This window comes from Tupaia chinensis, unplaced genomic scaffold (assembly GCF_000334495.1).
Source record: "Tupaia chinensis unplaced genomic scaffold, TupChi_1.0 Scaffold000185_1, whole genome shotgun sequence".
Lineage (NCBI taxonomy): Eukaryota > Metazoa > Chordata > Mammalia > Scandentia > Tupaiidae > Tupaia > Tupaia belangeri.
This window is the reverse complement of record NW_006159660.1, coordinates 4,124,872-4,137,165: the sequence shown is the minus strand read 5'-3', so window position 1 is coordinate 4,137,165 and position 12,294 is coordinate 4,124,872.

The window sequence follows — 12,294 nt, the reverse complement described above, 5'->3', positions numbered from 1 at the left end:
ATAGATGTGGCTGTTATACTGATGAGGCTTCTCTTCTTCTGCTAAGAACATCAGCTTTACATTGTGACAGGCTAAGCAGTCCAAGTCGTCTCTCACCACAGCGCCTGTGCTTTATACACATCACTTGAAGTCCTTACTTCAACCCTGCAAAGTAATTGTTACTACTGTCTCCCTTCTATATGAGGAATTCAAGAAATTAAATAATTCAGGACCAGCAGTTAGAGTAATGGCTATGTCGCTGGACTCCCACGTAGTCGACTGCAGTTCGAGTCCTGGACCCGGTGGCTTAAACTCACACCGGACGCGTGTGTGCATGCCCAAGATCCCGAGAGGAGAATGGAGGAGAAGGGATTGTGGAATGGCCATCCCCTCTGGGGGGTGATTTCTCACTTTCTGTCTCTCTGTCTCTCTGTCTCTCTCTGTCTGTCTGGCGAGCACATGTGCCTTATAGCAAAAACCTCTGAAAAAAAAATTAAATAACTCGACTAAGGACATAGCAAATAAGCACAAGGGTCAGGATTCAAACCCATTCTTTCTGAATCAAAAGTTTATGTACTTTGTTTTTCTTATACCATACTGCACTTCTCTACCTAAGGCTCTAGACTGCATGAATAGATCTAAGTCCTGTGAGTTTGGCGAAGGGGAGCTACGGAGTAATAAGTAATGACACAGGCCAGCACGCGGTGTGGAGGTTAAGGCAGCTAGATTCCACATGACCGACTATGCTGTTCTAGTCTCCGAACTACAGATAGAAAAACACTCCAGTGCATGTGTGTACATGCCCAAAATCCCGACAGGAGGAGTGTCCATCCCTTCTGAGGGGTGATTTCTTTCTCTCTCCTGCCCCCACTTCCCCAACTCACGGCAACCACATTAGTGTTTTTAGCAAATACTAAAAATATAATGAAATAAGTAATGAGACTAACAATGAAGTCACTGCTCCCACTGATGAATCCTGGACAGTCTTAATTTTACAATGTCACAGACCATCTATACTCTGTGAAACCCTTCAGGGTCCTTGACAGACTCCTTGAGAGAAAAGTTGATGAATAATTTTTTAATTTTTTTGGCAAAACTGTTTATAACTTCTAAACTATTCCCAAGTTAGGAATTTGAAAAAGCATGTAAGAGAGAGAACAGGCATTTATTGAACATACACTCTATGCTAGAGTAGACTAAGGTTCTTTTGCATACGTACTATATTTAACCCTAAAGTGACCTCTGAGTTAGATATTACTATTACTCCTTTTAACAGAGGGGGTTACTAAGGCTGAAAGAAGATAGAATCTTTTCTGAAGGCTACACAACTGGTAGTATTAGAACCCAGGACTTAAACTAGGGTCTAACAGTTAACAAAGGCCTGTATCATCGTTGACTCAAGAGCCTTGAGATCTTGGTGTTATTGCATCCATAGCCTCAGGCCGAAGTCATGAATCTTTGTGACTACCTGCTTCTCCATCAAGGAGGAAATGAGCAACCTTGCTCCATAAGTTATTTCCTGAGTCTCTGTCTTAGAGATCCTTATCAACACCTTCTTGGAGGGTTACATCTGGCAGGGACTTTAGTCATTACCATCTGTTCCAACCACAGCATGTAGGAGTGAGAAAATAGAAATCCAAGGAGGTTAAAGAATTGTCAAAGGTCATGCAGCCTCTGTACAAGAAAAATTAAGGGCATTTGACTTCATGCAAAAGCTCTCGGGCACCTTTAAAGACTAGTCTACATGGGCCTGGCAATTAATGAAAACATTCAGGACACTACTGCAGTTCTGGGTCTCCAAGTAACTAGCCATGAATATTTCATACCTGTTATAAGTATTCATTTATACTTTTTAAAAAGATATCTTTTATTATGATTTTTACACTCAATCACTGTATATCATAGAATATACAAAGTGAATTTTTCCAGCATGAATATACTGTATATTAGTAAGGGAGAGTGAGAAGGAGGGAGTCAAGGGAAAAAAGAAAGACGTGAAACATTTAAGGGACACAAAAATTGAGTATTTATTTATACTTTTAATGATATGAGAAAAGACTTACAAGGTACAATAATATTAAGATTTTAAAAAGCAAGATAACCTTGTAAGTATGTATAGTATGAGCCAAAGTTGTTACATTGTTTATGTGCAGATTAAAAAGAAATGAAGTATTATTATTAACAATAATTGCTGTTGCCTCTGCATGATTGCATTATGACATTTTAATTTTCTTTTTACTTGCCTGTTTTATGCAACATTCTAAAATTTTACAAATGTATTGTTTTTACAATGAGAAAAGCTTTACTTTTAGAAATCTTTTTCTTTTCTTTTTTTATTTTGGAGAGGTTTATGCTATAGGGCGCGTGCGCTTGCCAGACAGACAGACAGAGACAAGGAGACAGAAAGCGAGAAATCACCCCCCAGGGGGGATCGCCACGCTACAATCCCTTCTCCTCCATTCTCCTCTTAGGATCTTGGGCACGCACGCACATGCGCCCGGCGTGAGTTTAAGCCACCGGGTTCGGGATGCGAACTGTGGTCGACTACGTGGGAGTCCAGCAACATAGCCATTACGCTAACTGCTGGTCCCTACTTTCAGAAATCTTTTAAACATCTTTATCAAATATACTTCATGTGCCATAAATTCAGTCATGTGAAGTGATTTAGTTTTTATTTAAAACACATTTACAACACAAAATAATTCCAGTACATGAACTTTTGGGAGACATTCATCACTGTCCTCTAAGATGAAATTCCAAAGCATGAACCTTTGAGGGACAAACCATTATTCAAACTATTACAGTGAGTATTACCATCTTACTGATATTCAATCTTACAATCTATAAACACAGATGTCTTTCCATTTATGTCACTTTTAATTTCTCTCAGTGATGTTTTATAATTTGTTTTCTTTTTATTTTTCAGGTTTTTGCCATAGGATGCATGCACTCACTGGAAAGAGACAGAGAGAGAGAGAGAGAGAGAAATAGAGAGAGAGAGAGAGAGATGGTAAGAGGAAAAGTGAGAAATCACCCCCTAGGGAGGAATGGCCACACTGCAATTCCATCTCCTCCCTTCTTTTCCTGGGATTTTGGGGACATATGCATATGTGCCTTGTGTGAATTTCCAGCTGCCCATTCTGGGACTCAAACTGTGACTGACCATGTGGGAGTTCAGTGCCGTAACCATCACGCCACCTTCCGGCCCCTGCTTTGTATATTCAGTATGTGTCTTATACTTCTTTTGTTATACTTTTTCCTAAATATTTTTTCAATGCAATATAAATGTGATTATTTTCTTGACTTCATTAAAAAACAAAAACAAAAACAAAATGTTTATTTCTCCCATGAGTGAGAGAGAAAAGAAAGAGAGACAAAATCCCCAACAGGGTCTTGATGCTGCAATCCACCCCAACCTCATCCATCTGTGGATTCTGGGCACGTGTGGTCTTTGGATGTGAATCTGAAACCTTCCTTTGTGGGCCAGCCTCAAAGACCATCTCGTTTTACTGCTATGTCATTGTCTCGCCCCTTTATTTCATTTTCACAATGTTTGTTGCTGATAGAGAGAAGTACAGTTTATTTTTATGAATTATTTGGGATTTTCTGTATGCAAGATCATGTCATGAATAGAAACAGTTTTGTTTCTTCCTTACTCGTCTTGATTACTCCTATTTCATTATCTTACCTAATTGCCCTGACTAAAACCTTCAGTGCAGAGCTGAGTAGAAGTAAGAGCAGATATTCTTGTCTTGTTCCTGACGACATGGGGAAAGCATTCAGTCTTTCATCATAGAGTTTGATGGCAGTTGTGGGTTTATTGCAGATGGACTTTGGCAGGTTGAGAACATTATCTTCTATTGCTTTTTTATTTTTTTAGAGATTTTTGCTATAGGACTCGTGCGCTCGCTGGAGAGACAGACAGAAAGCAAGAAATCACCCCCTGGGGGGATAACCACACCACAATCCCTTCTCCTAGTCTCCTCCTGGGATTTTGGGCATGCACACACATGCGCCTGGTATGAATTTAAGTCGCTGAGTCCCGTACTTGAACCACAGTCAACTATGTGGGAGTCCAGTGATGTAACCATTATGCCATCTATTGGTTCTTCTTCTATTGCTGTATGTATGTGTGTGTGTGTGTGTGTGTGTGTGCATGTGTGTATGTGTATGTGTGTTTATACACATACACACTTAGAGAAAGATTTTTGCTATAGGGTGTGTACACTCACCAGAGAGAGACAGAGAGTGAGAAACCAGCCCCCAGAGAGAATAGCCATGTTGCAATCCCTTCTCCTTCATTCTCTTCTCGGGATTTTGAGCATGCACGCACACACACCCAAGTGTGTTTTAAGCCTCCGGGTTGGGGACTTGAACTGCAGGCGGCCTTGTGGGAGTCCAGCGACATTATGTCATCTACTGGTCTATGTGTGTGTGTGTGTGTGTGTGTGTGTGTGTGTGTGTGTATACATATATATGTGAGAGTATATGTATATACATATATGTGTGAAGGTATATGTGTATATATACATATATACATATATGTGTGTGTACACACACACACACATTTATCTTTTTTACTATTTGCCTGAGGGTGCATGCCCTCAATAGAACCAGTAATGGCTGAATTCTTTTCCCCCATGTCTCCATTTCATCAGGATTCTGGGCATGTATAACACGACTACTTGGTATGTTTTTCAAGCTGCTGAGACCAGGATTTGATCCACAGTTGGCCATTTGGGATCCAGTTTCTTCTGCACGTGCTTAACCATGGCAGTACAGGGCCAACTCTGAGTGTTTTTACTAGAAAGAAAAAGAATTTTGTAAATACTTTTTTTGCGTCTGTTGAGATAATTATGTGACCTTTGTTCTTTATTCTTTTAATACAGTGTATTACACTGATTGATTTTTTGAGCCAATTGAGCCAATTCCTGGAATAAATTCCACTCAATCACAACATGTATCTTTTTGTGTGTTGCTGGTTTTAGTTTGCTTGTATTTTGTTGTAGATTTTTACACCTATATTCATAAAAGATATTGGTCTGTAGTTTTCTCTTCTTATAATATCTTTGTCTGGTTTTAGTCTAAAGGTAATACTGACCTCCTAGGATGAGTTGAAATGTGTTCCCTTATGTTCCCTTTTTTGGAAGAATTTGCAAAGGATTAGGGTTGATTTTTCCACTTGTGGTTTTATTTTCTTCATTGTCTTCCTATTTTCTATTTCACTTCCACTTTATTATTGTTTAATATTTGTTACTTCCTTCTTTTGCTTGCTTGCTTTAGATTTGGTTTTATTTCCTTTTTCTAGTAACTTAAATTGGAAAATAAGATTATTGCTTTGAGACCGTCTTATTTAATATAGGCATTTGTAGCAATAAAATATCCCTCAGGGTATTGATTTAGATGCAGCCCATAACTCTTGGTGAGTTGATTTTCATTCATCTCAAAGCATTTTGTAAATCCCTTGAGATTTTTTTGACTCCTTTGTTCTTTAGGAGCAGGTCATTTACTTTCCACATATCTGTGTGTTTCCTAAATAATATTTTGTTATTGATTTCTTGTTTTAGCTCATGAGTTTTGAAAACGTGAAGTTTTACATTTTCACCTTTTTTTCTTTTTGAAAAATTATTTTTATATTCTGTATCCCTTGCATTACCATATATGTTTTATGATCAGCTTATGAACTGCTGGCTAAAAGCAAGCTGGGGGACCAGCAGTTAGCGTAATGGCTATGTCGCTGGATTCCCACATAGTTGACAGCGGTTCGAGTCCCGGACCTGGTGGCTTAAACTCAAGCCAGGCGCGTGTGTGTCCGTGCCCAAGATCCTGAGAGGAGAATAGAGGAGAAGGGATTGCAGTGTGGTCATCCCCTCTGGGGGGTGATTTCTCGCTTTCTGTCTCTTTGTCTCTCTCTGTCTGGCGAGCGCACATGCCCTATAGCAAAAACCTCTCCAAAAAAAAAAAAAAAAAAAAAAAAAAAGCAAGCTGGGATTTTGATAGGGATTGTGTTGAGTCTGTAGACCGATTTGGGAAGTACTGCCATTAATGATATTAAGTATTTTGCCCCAACATATGTGATATCTTTTCATTTATTTAAACAAACACTTTAAAAACATGGACAGTAGATGTACAGGCCCTGAGACTAAATAAATTCGGAGAGGAAAATACACCATCACTAGAGAAGTAAAGTCAACTTTGCTACTATTGTATTTTTTTTTTATTTTTTGGAGAGGTTTTTCACTATAAGGCACATGCGCTCACCAGACAAACAGAGAGAGACATAGAGACAGAAAGCGAGAAATCACCCCCCAGGGGGGATGGTCATGCCACAATCCCTTCTCCTCCATTCTCCTCTCGGGATCTTGGGCACGCACGCACACGCACCTGGCGTGAGTTTTAAGCCACCAGGTCCGGAACTTGAACTGCGGTTGACTACGTGGGAGTCCAGCGACATAGCCATTACACTAACTGCTGGTTCCCGCTATTATTGTATTTTTGAAGAGTATAATCACTCACATTCACCCTACTACAAGAAAAAATAAAGAGAAAGAAAAAAAGAATGAGAAAGAGCAGAAATGAGGAAAGATAAGAGAGAGGGACAGAGGGAAGAAAAGAGGGAGAGGATGCAACATATACTGGCCCAGCTAGGTAAAAACTAGAAAATATTTATCTCATTTAGTGATTTGCGCGTCTTTCATGGCCTTACCAAGAGCTGCACAACAGAGTGATTACCCAGCAACTAGAGCAGAAAAAATTGAGGACTAGTAACAATGGTGTCTTCCTCATGGTATTGCTGTGAGGATTAAAGAATTCAATAAACTTAAAGTTCCTTGCATTCCTAGAAAGTATGTAGTACACTAACAATACATGTTAGGTGTTATTACTATTGGTAACATTTTTGTCATTATTTTTGGTATTCCAGCATTTTATGAGTGTTTGTTTTCAAGAGGGTGCAAATTATAGATCATGCCCTTTATACATTATCCCTGAGTCAAAAAATTATTGACTAATAATGGGCAAAATTTAAAAAAATACTAACGTCTTTTAAAATAAGCTGACCAGGCACAATTGGCTAAATATAAAAAGATAAAGACAAGAAAAGAAAACCCCCCAATTTTGAAAAAAGGATATGCTTATTTTATTTTATGTGTATTCTGATTTTGGAAAATTCAGATGGTGCTGCAAAAAGAAAGAATAATTTTTTTCCTTCCTATGAGTTTATTATAATAAACATATATTTTTCCAACTAATGAAAAGATACAGTGGGGAGGAACTACATAGACTTTATAAGAAGAGAAATGGGTTCATGTGTAAAAGAGTAAATATTGGAACTTTATCATAAGAAGAAAAGATTAAGAGATTATTTTATTTTGGTTTTAGATAGTTAAAGGATCTTTATAAACTTGATGCTGATTAGCTGTCCATGAGCTGTGTGGAGGAGATAATAAATGAAATAGTTGGGGCCAGCTGTCGGCATGCTGGTTATGGTGGCTGGATTCCACACAACTTGAGTCCCAGATCCAGTAGCTCGAAAGACACTCTGGTGCATATCTGTGTGTTTCCAAAATCCTGAAGGGAGGAAGAGATGGAGGAAGGATTGGGCATGATTATCACCCCATGAAAGGATGTTTTCTCTCTCTCTCTTTCTCTTCCTTTCTCTCTTTCTCACTCTCTCTCTCTCTCTCACTCTCGCTCTCGCTCTCTCCAGTTAGTGCAGACACACTTTGGCAAATTACAAAAAAAAAAAAAAAAAAAAAAATTAAAAGAAAGAAAAAGTCATAAATTAAACCATGAAGATGCCAAGATATTGTGAAATAAATTCTCAAAACTCAAACAGATTAGTGAAGAAGAGTGCTGAGTATTTACTTATTAGGAAGAGAGTATGTTTTGTATGGATATGATAAAAATAATAGCATATACTTAAATAGAGCTCTTACATGATTTCAGTAGCTATTCTAAGGTTTTGCATTTACTTATCTAATCCTCATGGGAACCCTGTGAGACAAGTATTATTATCCACATATAAGTAGGATTGTCAGATCTAGCAAATAAAAATATAAATACTCAATTAAATTTAAATTTCACATAAACAACAAGTACTGCCATATATGTATGCTTAAAATTTTTATTTAAAATTAAAATTTAACTATTATAGATGTCCCATATTTTATCTGGCAACCATAATTTAAGAGACGGGGAAGCTAAAGCTCAGAAGTGATGGGGAAAAGGCATTCAGACATCTCTGGAAGAAAAGAAAAGAAAGAACTCTTTCATGAGTTCCATGCTTATCTGTAAAAGGAAATGATTAGACCCCGGCATTCTATAGAAACTGGATGGATATGGAAAATTTAATGCTAGGCAAAGCAAGTCAGACTATTTATACAGAGGCATTGTATGTCCCCAGTTACACCGAATGTCTGTACTCTATGGCAGAAACTGAAAGACTGGATGGCACAAAATCATGGGAAGCAATTATGGATACCAGAAACAATATGAGAAGAAGGTGGAAAATGGTGGGATGGAGGAGGGGAGGAAGAATCAAGAGGGGGGGGGTGCGCAAAACATTCAACGAACGAAAAAAATGGAAAATGACCTGTTGATGACAGTATGTGTGGAAATTACTCTGACTGGACTAATATTCAGGGTATTTATGCTGGGAAAACTAATTTTCAAAGTTGTAAAGATACACAGTGATTGAATGTAAAACATAAGAAAAAAAAGTCATGGGTGGGGGAGCCAGAATCATTATCTTCAAGGCCACTTCCTTTTCTGTTGTTCTATGTCTTTCGGGAAGTAAGTGGGAGTCATTCATTTATTAATTCAACAAATATCCATAGAATACCTAGTTGGTTCCAGATATTGGTTCCAGATATTGGAACTGTGTCATGAAGATAAATGAGTTACACAGACATAAGTTCCTGCCATCTTGGGGCAGACAGTTTAGTGGGGAATACACATTAGCTGAGTGACCACTGCCGAGTGAGGGGAGTTGTACTGGAAAGTCAGTAGGGGATGCTGAGGGCCTCCTCACCTGGTTCAGGAGGCTAGATGTATAGGATCATGGTTCACACATCATCCTCAGACTAGCAACACTGATACCATCTTCAAGCTTGTTAGAAATGCAAATTCTCAGGGACATCCAAGACCTAATGAATAAAAAACTCTAAGAGTAAGCCTAACAACTTGTGTTTAACAAGACCTTCAGGTGATTTTGACCCACACTGAAGTATAAGAACCACTGATGTAGGGTGTCAGCTCTTTGGATTGTTGAAGGCACTTAGAACATCTCTGTCTCATCCTTCCCTGTGGGGATGAAGTGCCATCTCCTTGAACCCATATGCAGGAGGCGAGAAAAGCAGAACTACTTGCCCTAGTCCAGTAAAACAAGACTAACCATAAATTTTGATTTCCTATTTGAGTTGGCCTTTCCTTGAAAGGAAATAAAAGAGGGGCTTACTTGTTCCCCAGACTTTTAAGTCTTTCCCACATATTCAAAAGTAGTTAGAGTTCTTTGAACATTACAGTGGGCCTCAGATATTCTTCTGAGCACTAGAATATGTTATTAATGAACTGACTTCAAGGAAGTCTCTGATTTTTTTAATCCCCTTACATTTTAACACCCTAAGATAAAGTTCCTAAATATGCCAAATAAGCTCTTGTGTTTTGCTTTTCATGTACTTATTGGTATAAGGCTATTTGAAATCTGCCATATTCCTATTTTCCTAGTCTCATAGCTTACTGTTTCCCCACATCTGACCATTGCTCATTGTTCTGAGCTTACTGGTTTCTTGTGGTTTCTAGATTATGTTTACTTTTTTATACCGCCAAGCCTTAGTACAGACAATGCTTCTTTCTGGAATGCTTTTCTTTTCTCAGTCCACCTCCTGAACTCTTGTTCATCCTTCAAGATTTGGCTCAGACTTTCAGCCCTTCTTAACTCTTTAACTCTCATTTCTATTTGTTCACTATTTCATTAATTGGCTCATCAAATATTTTTGGGTGCAAACTTAGTACAACATACATTTTTAGGCATTGGAAATGCAGCAGCAAACAAAACAAATTCCTGTCCTAATAAAATACATGCTAAGCTTACATGCTTAATGTTTCTGAACCAGAGTTTGTTTGCATGTCACTTAGTTTGTCAATATTGGTGTTGGCTGGTGAAAGGACAAGGTGAAGTAATTATTAGTGTGCAATCAGGGGCTGTCAAGTCAGACATTGTGTGTTCAAAGAAATGCATGATCTTCTAAATCAAATGGTTCCCATGAGTCAGTCGTGCAGGCACAGAAGAGTTGGTGGTCTTAGCTGACTTGAATTGGCTTAGGTGGACTAGCAGGATACCTTCATATTCCTGAAAAAATCTTCAACAAAACATCTTATGATCCACTGGTCAAAGAGAGATTTTCTACAGGAGCAGTGAGGGAATGTAGTGATATATTAACTATTCTATGTATATCTCCAAAGCAGGGAATATATCTATGAATTGGTTTATTCACTGTTTATAGAAATAAAGCTTAGGTATAGGTTTGCTAGAATTAAATCCTAATAGAAAATTTCCTGACTTGTCTCTCTTTCTAATATTTGTCCATTCAGTTTATGCTATTGTTACTTCTAAGGTTAATCATTCAAGCAAGCAGAAACAAGTTAATAATTTCTGTTCCAAAGAGTCCTTGTTAACTCCTCTTGTACTGTTATACTAGCAGGAGGGAGAAAGAGGTAGTAAATAAACACATCATTAAAACATATAGTATGCCACGGTGTGAGTCCAATTACATGAAATATAAAAGTTGGAAAAATTGAACTGTGCTGTTAAAAGTCAGAAGAGTGGTTATCCTTGGGCTACAGGAGAGGGAAAATGACTGCAAGAGACTATGAGGAAACTCTTGAAGTATTGGTACTATTATGTTTCCTGACCTGGGTGCTAAACACATAGTTGTATTCAGTTTATAAAAAATAATTGTGTTGGATACTTACATGCATTTTTCTGTATGTATATTTCAACATAAAATAAATTTATATGGTATATCAGATGGTGAATAGTTGCATAGAGAAAAGTAAAGCAGGTATGGCAGATCAGAAAAAAGGATGTGGAGGAAGAAGGTTTAATTTTAAATAGGCTGTCCAGAGAGAGGTCGAACTTAAACAAAAATTTGAAAGAGGCGAGGGAATTAGACCTTGAGGTGAGTATGGGCTGGTTTTGAGGAACAATGGATGCCAGTGACTGGAATAGAATGAGTTTATGAGATAGCATAGGAGTTAAGATTAAAAAAAAAAAGTCAGCCCTGTAGTGCAGTGGTTAAGCCATGTGTGGTGAGAGCCAAATCTCATGTGACAACTGAGGTTCAAATCCCAGCCTTGGTGACTTGAGAAATATGCTGAGCATGGATGAATGAATGTCTAAAACCCTGATGGGAAGAAGTGGAGGAAAGGAATTGAGGCATGACTGTGCCCCAGTGGGGCTGTTTTTCTCTGTCCCTCTCTTGTTCTCATGAATGTACCCTCTGGCAAAAACAAAACAAAACAAAAAACACCTAGATTGAGTGGGGACTTATAAGCCATAGTAAGGGTTTGGCTTTTGCTTATTCTATGGGAAGAGGTAAATAGCCATTGAAGGGTTTTGATCAGAAGAGTGAAATGACATGGTATAAGTATTTTTTGGCTACTTGAAAGAGTAGACCTAAGAGAGCCAAGGGTGGGAGCAGGGTGACCAACTGGGTTGTTCTAGTGATCCAGGTAAGAGAAGACTATGGTATTGTCTAAGGTGTTAGTAGTGGAAGTGGTGAGAAGAGATTGGGTTATGTATATTTTTTTGAAGATAAAGAAAATGTGATTTACTGACAGATTAAATGATGGGTATGAAGGAAAGAGAGGAGTTAGTGAAGACTAAGGTTTTGGCTTTGTGTATCTGGAAGAATGGAATCACCATTTACTCTCATTAGGAAGTCCTGGAGTTTGGTTTGAAATTTATTATTAGAGGTGCTCATTTGGGACATTTGAGGGGACGTGTTGAGTAGGTAGCTGCATATGAAATTGGAGTTTAGGAGGGAAGTCCAGAAACACAAATCTGGAAGCTGTTAATCTATAGTGTTACTTCAAATTATGGGCTAGATGGACTCACCAAGGGAGTAGGGGTAAATAGGGAAAGGTCCAGGACCTGAGCCCTGGGACCCTTCACCTTCAGCATTTATAAGTTAGGGAGATTAAGTGAAACCATCAAAGGAAAATGAGAAGCAAACAGTGAAGTAGAAGGGGAACTAGGAGAATATCATGACCTGAACCTGGTGAAGAGAGGGCTTCAGGGAGGAAAGGGTGTTT